Consider the following 13,742-nt stretch of genomic DNA (forward strand, 5'->3'; position numbering starts at 1 on the left):
ATTCCAATAGCTCACGCATTCTTTTTTCGACAGAATTCCTTATTGTGCTGTTAAAAGCAAAATTTCTCGTATATCGCCTCTCGGGACATTATCCTAACAACTATTACAAAAATCCATCGACCCGTATTTAGCCCCCACAGAAAAAGTCGATGGTCGAACGGCGAGCTCTTGGACTTAGAGCAAACATCTAAGATCATCGTACGACCCTTTACGACCGAAGTAATTCTTTAGACGCGCACCGGCTTTGCCGTCGGTTATCGGTGTAACTACTTCGTAGAAACAGGGCTCCCTTCTGATGAAGTTACACTAGTAGTACTAGCTAAGATCCATCTTGCCAACAGGCTCTCTCACCTTTTCCCTAAATTCGAAAGCCTTAGCGGCATACGAAATGCATAATTACCAAGTATTTGGGTGTGTGCTTAGACACATTTGTATTGTTGTTTCTGATTATGATTTGCCTTAATCATGTAATTGCTTAAAACGCTGAACAAGATTGTCAAGAAACATGAAATATGTATGCATAATCTTAAAAAAAAAAAGAAAATAAAAAATTGTTTTATGTGTGTTGTAATTCGTTATTACTTATTTATTTGTTACCAATTATTATTTTATAAAGATTCCTAAAAGTGTTTATATGAGAGTTTACTAAACAGAGAATATATTATTTTATTTAAAAAATATATTATTTTCTAAATATTCTTAAATATGTTCATATATATATATATATATATATATATATATATATACATACAAATGTAATAAAAAAAATAATCTCCCTTTTTTTAAATTGACAGATTCGATTCCAAAATATTTGCATTTTCTAATAAGGATACACACAATAGCGTTTCTATACGACGTAATAATTCAAATAGTAAAATAAATTTTCTAAATCAGTACCTGCGAGAGCTATCCACTCACACACTTAGAACATAGAAAAAAAGAAGATACTTTAGTTGCAAGCGTTTGCGCGCAAAGAGTGTCTTGACAGTGATTTATTATAACATTTTATTTCACGTAACATACTCTCGAGGAAACTCAGCTTTAGATACCTATGATATGTTGGCGAAAGAGTTGTACTGTCGTAAATATGGAGGAAAATAAAAATTATGACAAACATCTTGAAAGTTATGCTTTGTGTTCGCCCAATGATATAATTTTGCATTCATTACCTTTTTTTATAAATTATTCTACATTCCTATATCTTAAAGATTTAAAGACGCGTGAGTATCTGTTGATACGGCGAATAACTTTTAATGAATGCAAACTCCCGCACGAAGTTTATATCCGACTTTCGAAAACTTGATTTTTGTCTTAAGAATTTTCGGCTCTCCTCCAGCGTTGGATTCTACAGCAGATGTGCTGTATCAAGTTTATCGTTTTGGAGGCTGTTAAAGTTACAAAGTCGGATTGAGGGGCGTATTAGCATTAAACAAAAACGATATTATAGCTGGGCACAATATTGCGACTGAAGAAAATTAATGCCAGAATTATGTAGCCCTATTACAACTGAGCTGCTTGACGGAGAGAAGTTATTTCTAAAACTAAAAGACTATTATCCGTCCACGTACACCCGATGTCTTACGAGATGGTCGTGAGATGAATATGCATTGCGACAATGGAGACGAGAATCACCCCTTGACACAGATCCTAGATTATCGCTTCATTCTTGAGACGTCCAGCCGCTATAGGGATGAATGACGGAATAGGTGAAAGCGGTTTTAATAAGAGTTTGGCTATAAAAAATCGCGTATACTGCGCGCGATAGCCGAGAGAGTCGAATGCAACAATTGCCACGGGAAATATCCTTAATTTTACCGCCCCCAATTTTCTACGGAACGACGGAGAATCTTAATAATATAATCATGTCCTCTGCCACCGCCGTTCTTATCACGAGCAATTGTATTACGTTTATGCGAGCACATTTCCGCAGGACAATTCGAATTTACATAAACGAACGGGCGAAAGTACTTTACATTAGATTTAACATTCTTCGTGAATCTCATGAATCTCATTCAGACACTTCCAGAACAATTAACAAATGTTGAGCGAACAATATGACATTATGTCTAATTTTTAGTCGCAATCAATAACCAAAATTTATTTAGCTTTCATGCATTTTGCTTCATTATTAATATTTAATTGTTCAAATAAAAATTATTGTGTGTGTGTGTATGGTAGTGTACATTTTTAGGGGATGTGTATACAAAACAACGAATCAAGCGCAACTTGCACACAACAAAAACGAGCATTACAATACATTTTCATAATTTTAACGTGCGTGTGTTAGTCGACATCCGCTGGAAATTTTCACCTCAATATTATGATTATTCAATTAATCACGAACGTGCAGTACTCTCGAGAAACGGCGGTCGTAAATGAGGACTATCGCCGTGATAATTTTACAGCTTCAGTAGCAGCGCAAATGAATATTGTGAATATCTATACGATCTGAACTGCAGTTAGGTATTTAATAATCATATTATAATGCATCACGTACAGCGCCGGCATAAATGGATTCTTTATTAAAAGGCATACAGCATAGCCGCAGAAATTTACGAACCATTTCAGTCCTTAATTGGTCTTTACATTTCATGCAAGATTTAATTCTGAAATATGCAAAAGGTACTCACTTGTGAAAGTATATGCTTATTTGCAGCGTTCATTGCAGCGTATTTGCGCCTTTGAATCTGGCGTTTACAGCGTATTTTCTCATTGGATTTGTTACTAAATATGTGGTTAATCAGCACCTCGTGATGGTGTGACTTTTAAATATCCCAACAAGCCAATGAAACTTTCAAATGCTGAATGGTAACAATGTGTCATTAGAGGACTGCAAATGACTAATTTAAAATGTATAAACGATTCAATGTCGCTGTATTATTTGAAAATGTTTAAATTAAATAATCGATACGCAAACATATCCACCGTAAACATGATTCATTAAACGCTACAAACGAAATAATAATTTATCATGATTTATCAGGAGTACTGTGCATCTATATTCTATGTATTATATTATTTCTTGCGCCTAGACAAGTTACCGCAGCAGTTTTTCAAACTTCACCGTAAACAAAAAAATCTGCTCACCTTTCCGTGCACATAAAGAAGCGCGAACTTAATTAGTCGCGACAATGTCACTTTTAAACAAGCCGGACGTAGACGCAATTAACCACCGTGGCGAAAATATGAAAGCTGGGACTTGTTTATCTGGGTCTCTCTTTTATGACGTCAAACATTCGATGAATCCAGAAAATATCACAATATCGTTAATAGAGAGCTATACACTGTACTGTACATATATATATGTAGCCATTTATTAAAAAACTCCAATGTAAAAAAACAGTTAAATAAAACTATTGTTACTAAGCTAGAATGATATTAAATTTTCTCGGCTTTAATACGTTTCTCCAACGTTTCTATTTCCATTTTATATGTATAATGCAATCTTCATTAAATTTCTTATACTCTTATATTCGAGTCACACGCTTTCTTCCTCGATTCTTTTTTTTTCATTATGTTATTTTACAAGATGATTCATAAAGTTTTAATACCTTACAAGATATTTTTTGAGATTATTATAAATAGAAAAGTTTATGTAACTGCTATTCTAAATATTAAAGAAGTCAAAAATTTTCAGGAGTGTAACCTAATTCATTGTAATCCAAGTCATTTAGATTTTTGCAATTGAAAGTGGATGAAGGATCTCGTTAAGGGAAAGCGTAAATGCAAGAGGCTCTACTATACATTGAATTTCAAATGGTCACATAAATTAGGGACAAACATATTCGATTCGGTAGCAGAGAAGTTGCAAAAACAGATTTGATTGGATTATGAAATATACAATAGATAATCCAATAAAAATAAGTATGAATCTGCGTCGATCATCGAAATAGAAAGTAACAACGTGACGCTTCGTCGAAACGTTATTGCTTGGTATAGTATAGTATAGAGTGCGTCGACGATGCAAATATTACCGGAGAGTCAATTCCGCGCACCGCCAATGATTATCCATTAGATCTCGAATAACGGCGGTTTATAATACAATTATGTGGTAACTCATTTCCGGCAGGATGTGACATTATTTGGAAATAATTACGTAAGCACGACGAAAGTGCATCCAGGATTAAGCGGGAAATTGGAAATACGCCGTAGAACGTTCATTATATTCAAAGCTAGTTTTAAAAGTGTTCTGCTATCATCATAATTGCAAGTTCCACTCATTAAAAATTGTATCACAAAAAATCTTCCATCTCTTTAATATGAAATAAAAACAAATTAAAAATAAATTCTTTTAATTTCATTGTGGAAAATTTCGTGATTTCCTACATTTTTATATTAATAACTCCAAAATGTTTTAATCTTTTTTTAATCCATAAAAATTTTGTAAATTTAAAACTTCGAAAACTTACATTAACGAAAAAACGGATATTTACAAAATGATAATTTATATTGCCAAAAAATGTCTGTTGCCATTAAATATCTTTCTTCTTTCACATCATTTACATAGAATGAAATATGCAATTAAGAAAAAAATATATATTTCAATGTTATAATTATCATAAATATTGTTCTTAAGAAAAACAATTATTCTTCCTTAATTACGCATTTCTGTATAAGTAAGGAAACAAATTAGCATCTTTAGTACTTACGATATCTAGAAGTTTGTGTTACAGAAAATTTATTATCATATTTTGCTGAATAATACTGCCTTAGTAAGTTTTTAAAAGCGATAATTTCCTGCGAGAGAGAAAAAGTGAGACAATTCTGACATTACTAAATCGTATTCGATCAATGACGAAGAAAGTGTTGTCTCACATGTTATTCAAAAATAGATTGAGAGATTCTGCAAGAGTTAAATTTTATTAAATATATACATATACACAGACAATTTGTTTTCTTTATAAAGGATAAAGTAATGACAAAATGGAATAAATGTAGCGAGCTTTAAGAGCTTTAAAGCGAGCTTGTATTATGATTTACGATTTTTTATTAACTTTCAATATTATTTATTTTCTAATAATTTAAAATAATAAAGTTTTCTAATAATTTAAGGTAACAGAACAATTTTTAATTTATTTTAGCTCTCTGCTGCTCACATCAAATTCAATTATTCAATCACAATAGTGATATTTAAAATCATTTAGATATATCGTTTCCAATTCCCTCTCTTTCTGTCGCTCTCTTTCTCTCTTTTTGTGCTAAAATATTGAATAATTCAAATTGCTATGTATAATGAATTAACACACGTGTGATTGATTGGAAAAATAAAATTTCATTACAAAATTCTTTATAAAACATACCTATATTCAAATGCAAGCAAAATATATAAAGCTATTTAAAAAAATAACGAATTTTTTGCAACAATTAATTGCATTTGTACTTGCCAGTTTTTTTGTAAGTATATCGTATCATTTGAGATAAGATTGTTTTCCATTAAATATTGATCCGATATTAAATATTGATATAAAATATTGCAATGTGATGTATCTTTAAAAAAAAAACTTCTCGTTCTACTAAAATTCGTTTATCACTATAATTACACAGTTGCTTTTTGCAAAGTAAACTGACTTATAATAGAAATGTATATACATTATCTGCCATCGTAAATTTCCAACATTATGTAATCTAATTGTAATAATAACATTAAAATGTAAATATATAATGTTAATAATCAATTATTTTGATACAACAATATACATTAAAATATTCTCCATTAGTATTATTTATATCCAGCATATATTTTTTAATTTATAGCTATAGAAAGCAATTTTCAATCAATTAATAATGCGGTCAATAAAAAAAATGCGTAATAATTGAATCTTTTAACGAAACACAAATTTAATGATAGAAAATTTCAGAAATAAGATTCCGTGTATTAATGTTAAAACGTATTAATGCCGAAATTTAGAAAGAATTTTTCTCGCGTAGCTCTTGAAACTGCCATATCAATTTGTCTTTTCCAGAATACCGTAATACAACTGATTTATCTCACCAATCTCAAGGCTAATAATATGCTCTCTCAAGTATAAGCTAAGAGGATAGTTAAAAATAAAAGACAGCTAAGTACATCTTAAAAATTCCCGCAGTACGGTGTTTAATGTTCTGCATCATGCCACACTAAATTCCAGCAACGTACCTTATTTTCGCTACTGGTCAGCAAAAAATTGTTACGTTCACATTCCACGAATTTTTTATCTAGACCCACCATTGACATCATTAATCTCTCTCACCGGAATTATCTAAAAATAAATATTGTAGATTGTGCAAATTATCCCACTAACTTATAGTATTAAATAATAAACTGGATATAATAAGTTTAATAATATTTTTAAAATATTTTTATGACTGGATATAAAAACATCGTTTATATTAACAATGTATTCAATAAATGTGTTCAATATATTAATGATTGTTTTCGTCTTTGCTATTCTCGCAACGTGCTTACTGATCAATACCGAACAGTTGACTACAAAATATCCATGGGTGTAGTATATTAGTCAAATATATCAAACATACACGCAACAGGGGAATTGCATTTTAGGTAAAATTGTGAAGGATAAATTGGAGTTTGGAAAATACTTTATATACGTATTGCCTCTATATATTACGAATGATAGAACAATAACGCGCGAGCAGATATCCGCAGAAAAATTATAGCTACCAATGCAACTATTAGGCCGGAGTCTAATATAAAACATAAAAAAGTGTAAAATTCTATCGTCTTATTTATTTAATAATACGGAATTAATAATGAGTCATAATGTGTCAATGAGGTTCTAATTTTCTCAACGCTATATAATAATTCTTTCGTTCTAACGAAAGCTGTCACAAAAATAATTGAAATAAATTTTTTGAAATAATTCTTGTACTTGCGTAATTGAAACAAACAGAACAATTACTTTTAAATAAAAAGAAACGTGGATTTGATAAAATTCCTTTATTTTATGAAATCATATTTACAAAGACTCTTACGTAGGAATCTATCAAATCCTTCGAATATAGGTATTTCTCAATTGTCTCCCTGCGATCGCTCGGTCTATTCGTTTGACGTTCTTCAGTTCCATCGAAACGCGATGCAACCGCGTCTAACATCTTGCCTTTGTTCTTCGGACTGTGCAAGACTATCGCAGAACGATCGGAAGACGCCTTTACTCGAGCTCAATAAGGCGAAACGAGCAAAATGCTCAATGGCAAAGAAACGAATTTCGCATCCTTCCTTTCGAGACTGATAGACGATCTTTTAGCTTCTCTATACTGTGTAATATAAAAAAAAGTATATGTTCGAAAATTGCGGATGTGAGATTTGGCGGAACTATCAGCAAACAGTTTTGAGAAAAGCAATCCTTGATCGAGTTTATTGCTACATAATATTATATGTATAAAGATCAAAATTGAAAAAATTCTATTTCGTATAATATATATTATTAGAATACGAGAGAAGGTAATGGAAGCGACATATTTCTACAAAGAGATATTTCGATTGCTTTGTAATAAACGTAATTAATTAAATTTCGAGCCAATGATGCTCGAAATACGTGTTAATTATTGGGTAAATCGCAGTCTATCAAAATTCTCGAAAATTATAGAAAAATGTGGAAAATCATAAAAATTTTTTTATCGTTATTAGATTTTAAGCAAATTTTTAGCATGCAATATTAATTGATTATACCAATTTCATCGGACAATCATTTGGCTCATGTAATTTTAATACGTGCAGCACTGTTGACATTCACTGCCGGATAATACTGCTTCATGTGAACAAAAATATTTTCGCAGCTGTCATCATTAAATTGAATTTTTCGGAAACTGTCGTCTGTATCGAACTACTCACGAAACATTCGAGTATGCGAAGCGATGATATATCCAACGGTTTCTGAAGGAGAAGAAGTATTGATTGAATCTATATATATGATGTCGGTTTCACTTTAGTCGTGATGCAGTTGTATATTCACGCGTGGAAGCTCTCTGATAATAACATCCCGCTCACGTGCCATATTATTTCGTGCGCATTTGGAAAATAACCGATAACGTGAAAAATAATTCATAAAATTCGCATGAATCAACACTTTACGATTCCCTTGAGATCGGCGATACATGTCCCGTAAACGCGATGTCTGTTTCGTATGCATCACTCGCGTTAACGTCATATTCATAATTGTAAGTCCCAAATAGGCGATTTAACAAATGACATCTGATGCTTTACAGTTTTATTGCAAAAAAGGACTGTAATGGATGAACAATCAGATTTCAAATTAATCGGGTATAACGTAGTATGCATTTGGTATAAAAATAAAAAGAATATGAATTAAATCTCAAATAATAAATTTTGCAGAGATCCAAAATATTTTAACTAGAACAAGACAGAAATATTTGAAAATATTAGATATTCTCTTCCAAGATAACTTTACCAAGCGAAGCTTCTTATTCTACTGTAATGATGATTCCCCGATTTCTATTTTAGAACGTTCTAATTACGAAATTTTTCCGATTCAGTAATATTCTTGGCAATTCTTGTGCGCAGCATTCTTAATTAATAATTTGTTTTTTTCAACAAAGTTAATCACTTATTATAATTTTTTATCTATATTAGTGCACAGAGTCGTGTAATCTCTATCTGTCTTTTTCAATTTTTTATATTTTCATTTTTTTATATTTTATTATTATATATATATATATATAATAGTAGTATAAAACTTTTAAATAATAAAAACAAATCTAAGATATCGTTATAATTCTCAGAATCAGTCTGGATTTTGTAACTATTGGATTATTATTTGAGAATTATCCTCGGGAATTATCTAATTATACAATAATTGAAATATATATATATATATATATATATATATATATATATATAAATTCTATATGAATGTTGAGGAAGTAACTGGATCTGCTCAAAAATCTATGTCACCGTGGGAGGGGAAATCTATTTTCCCATCTCAGCGGTATACCTCGGTATGCCGTCGCGAGTCTAACAACTTTCATAAGTGAAACGGCGCCTCTCGTCTTAAAGCGTTAGCGAGACTATAAGTCGCGCAACAGGCGTTTCCGCCACACGTATATGTAATGAATAATCCATTGCTGTGTCTGTACGTCAAAAGTGAGAAAATCTATCACAGCTAGGATTTCACGATTTTTCACGTTCAGAAATGTATCAGAAATATGATTGCGTTTGCATAAAGAGAAAAATATAAGCGTAAATAAAAAAATATATTCAATATTTCATAAATCATTTATCGTCTTATCCATTGAACATAAAAATTTCATATTTATATTATTTTAAAAATATATTATATAATAAAGTTTTATGTATCTATTTTTTATAGTTTTTTTTATAGTCAAATAAGTATACATTTGTAAGTAGAAGATCAATAAGAGTCGGTAGATGTTTTTAGAGAATCAATTATTTAAGACTATAATAAATCATCTTGTACGAGCCCATAGAAAATTCGAAGCTCCGCCTTCTCTACCAAGATCGCCGAAACTTGAACGGCATGTACGTTAGGACAATACACCATAAATAATGCCCGCACGCGGTAACGCCTCTTATTGATCCGTCGCGTCTGAAACAGCGCGTTCTGTACGTTAATAAAGATCTCTTGCGGTTATTAAACAACATGTTAGACATACCGTTCTTATATTATTGGATATCTCTTTTTATGTTTCAACGTAATAACTTTGCAAATATGCTAGGAATAAGTTATGGGATATATTACGTAAGCTTTTTGTTACACGATTGAATCTTGTAATTTAAAAGAAAATAGTATGTGCTTTAAAAATTAAAATGTATAATGAAATATATTACATATATGGACATGTAATATCTCAATTTTTCCAATTTTTTCTCTCATTACATTTTTAAAATATCCCGCATTAATTTAGATCAGTTCACGTTTTTAAAACGTTTGTAGTATATCATTTAGATTACAATCGTATTCACGACTGAACTTTTAGAATTTCTTCGCTGGACATGTAGACATGAAATTAACGAGAGTCATGACGCAAGAGGCTAAGAGAAATTTGTAATAATAATTCATCTCGAATACTCGCTAGCTCTACCAACGTGAAAGAACAGAAAGTAAAAAAACAAGCGTAGAAAAAAAGCAACCGTGCAACGAAAACTTACTTCATTTATTACTGGATTGATTTCTCTTTTACTTATTATACAAAGTAATATTTATAGCTCTATACACACGAAAAACTAAGTAGAAAATATCATATTATGCATAAATGTGACAAGCCTGCTCGAAAACAGGAGAAATATGGAATTAAACTAAAATTTCCAGATACACGATATGTATAAGTGATGTACGATAGGAAAATTTACGTTTTAAATTTTTATGTATTAAGCGAGCTGATCGCTCTGATGTAAATCTTCAACAAATATGTATCGATTCGTACGCCTGAATTCTTTCCAGCAGAAATATGCAATCGTACTTTGATGCTATGTGCATTTAATTAAAGCTTGTTATCTTCGACTCTCGTGGCGATTACTTTACCTAGATTAAAATCCTGCCGCTATTTCGACAATAATAGCCATCAGTCGGGAAATAATTCATAGTAGCAATTCCCAATTCCAGCGCATATTTCTCCCGTTCAAATCACCGATAAATTTATCTACCCCCGAATGAACGAGAGAACACGTTGAACTATCCGCGATACAGGAATAAAAAGCAAATACTCGCTAAAATCTGACGAAATTAACGTCCGCGCGCGCCAGATTATCGACCGCTTATCGGATTAGTCAAAGATTTATTTTCTAATAAATCGCGTCACATCTCTTCGATAAATTTCAATATTCTCACGGGCTCACTCGAAAAGCGACATTACCCCGTCAAGGGACAAAGGATGATGTGTCCGTACCTATGTATCGACATAAACTACGTAGATATTGATGCACGTACAAAGGACAGCGTCACGCATTAACGAAACTGCGATACGTGCCCCGGAGCCTACAAGGAAGGACGAAATATAACCGCTTTATGCGGTAACGATGCAGCGCCATCGATCATTTTCGTAAAATACAGCTACGAGGTTCTCTCTCGAAATCCTGCACTAAAGATATTAAATTGTCACTTACTGCACGCCATTGCATCTGCAGATGACATTTGTGGAGAATACAGATAGTAATTCATTAATTAAGCCATCATATGAGTCGTTGTAACTGCGTATATTATTACGATGTTAGAAGCAAACTAAGAAAATCTGAATTTCTTGTAACATTATAGTCTTACAGAAGCATCTGCAGTTTCTATTAAAGAAAAAATTCATAAAAATTTATATAGATGATAAAATAAGATTTTATCAAAATTTTCGAATTTCTGATCAAATAAAAGCATTATTACTATTTAATACTATTTTGATATTTTATATTTTAATATTCGCAATAATATTGTTACATATACGTCCTTAATTAATTAAAAATTATTTTCAAATATGTTAGCAAACCGTGATTGCGATTTCTTTCAAAAAATATGATGTATTGATATTGTTCAAATTGATAAAAAAAACTTTGTATATAATTTAACTTAAACTTCGACAGCTTGTAAAATTGTTTTAAAATATAAATGAAAAAAAAATTTTTTTTTTAGATATTATATTCCAATTTTCAAAGCATTTTTTTATCGATGGCAAAAGTCTTGTACAAAATATATTACAAATTGTTCCTCGCATGTTTAAAATAATAAAATATAATAAAAAGAAATGTCCAGCTTCTCAAAATTTGACATTCAGTCATCGCAGAGTGAATCCAAACTTATATTTTACTGTAATCCAAATCTCAATCAGAGAAATTATGTCTAACGACTTCTCTATGGACAATGTTTGCATTTGCCTGAAAGTAATTAGTCACGGCAGTTAAATATTCAATCGGAAGGTGACGCTTGCTTAATCTACCATCTATCCCTTGTGGCGATACTTTGACAAACATACACCCGGACTCCGCAGTTTCCTCCCACGCGAATAAATATACGCTCGCGGCGATATCCAGCGTCCTATTGTACGTATCTAGCATCGTAAACAAGGATTCACTTTACAAGGCCACGTTCGGCACTCGAGGCAAGCGGATGAACATGAAATGTTAGGGAAGAGAAGAAATGAGATTTTTCATTTCACAGAGAAAATGTTCACATCATTAGCGGACGCAATATTAATCGACTCATCTTAATCAAGCGACAAGTTAAATACTCGTTAAAAAAAAAGATGGAAAAATACATACAAAATAATTACATGTAAAATAATGTATGTAGGAGAAATTTTTAAGATATCTCTTTTGCATACGCAAAATTACCTTCCTCCCTCTCTTTTTCCTTTCTCTGTGTTTTTATATTCATAAATATACAATTTTGAATGCATGTGACACTATAAAAAGAAAGATTTTTTTCTTGTATGCCTGAAATTAATAATGGATTCCTTTGTTCTGACTTTCGAGCGCTTCAATCGCAATATGCGAAATGGAAAAGTCATACAAAATTCAAACTTCAACTAGATATTTTTCCTGCAAATAAAGGGGCCAAATAGCAGGCTATTTCTTTCCCGGAGAGGGTAGTGCGGCATTGAATACGAGTCAATTTAAATAGTCAAATTTTTTTCATGCAACTTGACACTGACGTACGTTACGAAGTCATTTCTCTTTAGATCCCACCTACTTCATCCACAGCTATTAAACTTTTTTATTCGTGTCATCGATCGATATGTCGAAAAAAACGAACTAAACCACCGAAGTTCTTTCGACAATTTTAATTTTCCTTATCGACACCGTTCTGTCGTTCTCGTCCTTCTTCCTTTAGGACACCTGCAAAACTTCCTTTATTACATGGATACAATCAAGTAAGTTCTTGTCGTCTTACGCTTTATAAATTAATCATGGAAGAATATTCTATTTTTAGCGCATTAAGAGACTTGCGAGTTTGACAATAAACTGCAGTTCTATTCTATTTAAATTCATGGACTATAAATAACATCGAATAATAAAAAATTTATTATATTTCTTTCTTTACGATTAAATCGGTAAGTTATCTTTTAACCTGTCAATTATACGCAAACAAATTGTTGAAATTAATAAACGCCGCAAAAAGAAAACAATGTCGAAGATAACTAAATGATTGTAAAAGATACATTAGAGAATCACAATTAAAAGCATCAGCGTGTGAAGAGTATATTGAACGCATAATCAACTTTTTTTTTCTATCTCTGAATTTTTCACTTAGCCTTCGTTTTGCTATGAGATAGTAGCTTTTTCTCTTGAGGAATGGAAACCTTCGCATCTTTTTCTTCCTTTAAGTGAAAAAAAGTTCAATTCTTTTACCCTTTTAAGTATATAGCAGTAACACGTGCTCTCCTATGTATCATATACTGTCGCGTAGATCACGGACGTATCCTGAGGGTACATTTGATGCAAAATGCAATCGTAAAAAAAAATACGTATAAAGTTCAAGTAAAATGTGATTTAACAAATAAGTATCTAGACGATACTTTTAATTACTAAAATATTTCATTTAAATAATACTCGCATAATTTGAAGATCAAAGTCTTTTGCAAAAATTCGGAAAGCTTACGAATGGCGCTAATACAACATTATTTATACAGTAGTCATATTGCGTTAACTTAGGTAGTGAAGTAGATATTTTCTGCTCTCTGCGAGAAGTATGTCTCATGGTCTCTTAAGGATACAAATGAATCCCGTGAGAGGTGGCTCTTACAGCGGCAACACGTGCGCATTTTACAGGTGAGTCCGCGGCTTC

General features: G+C 31.6%; 1 protein-coding gene across 1 annotated transcript in view; it reads left to right on the plus strand.

The window, feature by feature from the left end:
* Positions 1–13,742, plus strand: part of LOC105455658 (metabotropic glutamate receptor 2) — a 118,174-nt gene that overhangs the window by 1,473 nt on the left and 102,959 nt on the right. The gene's annotated exons all lie outside the window — the stretch shown is intronic.

The sequence above is a fragment of the Wasmannia auropunctata genome, unplaced genomic scaffold, assembly GCF_000956235.1.
Source record: "Wasmannia auropunctata unplaced genomic scaffold, wasmannia.A_1.0 LD336106.1, whole genome shotgun sequence".
NCBI lineage: Eukaryota > Metazoa > Arthropoda > Insecta > Hymenoptera > Formicidae > Wasmannia > Wasmannia auropunctata.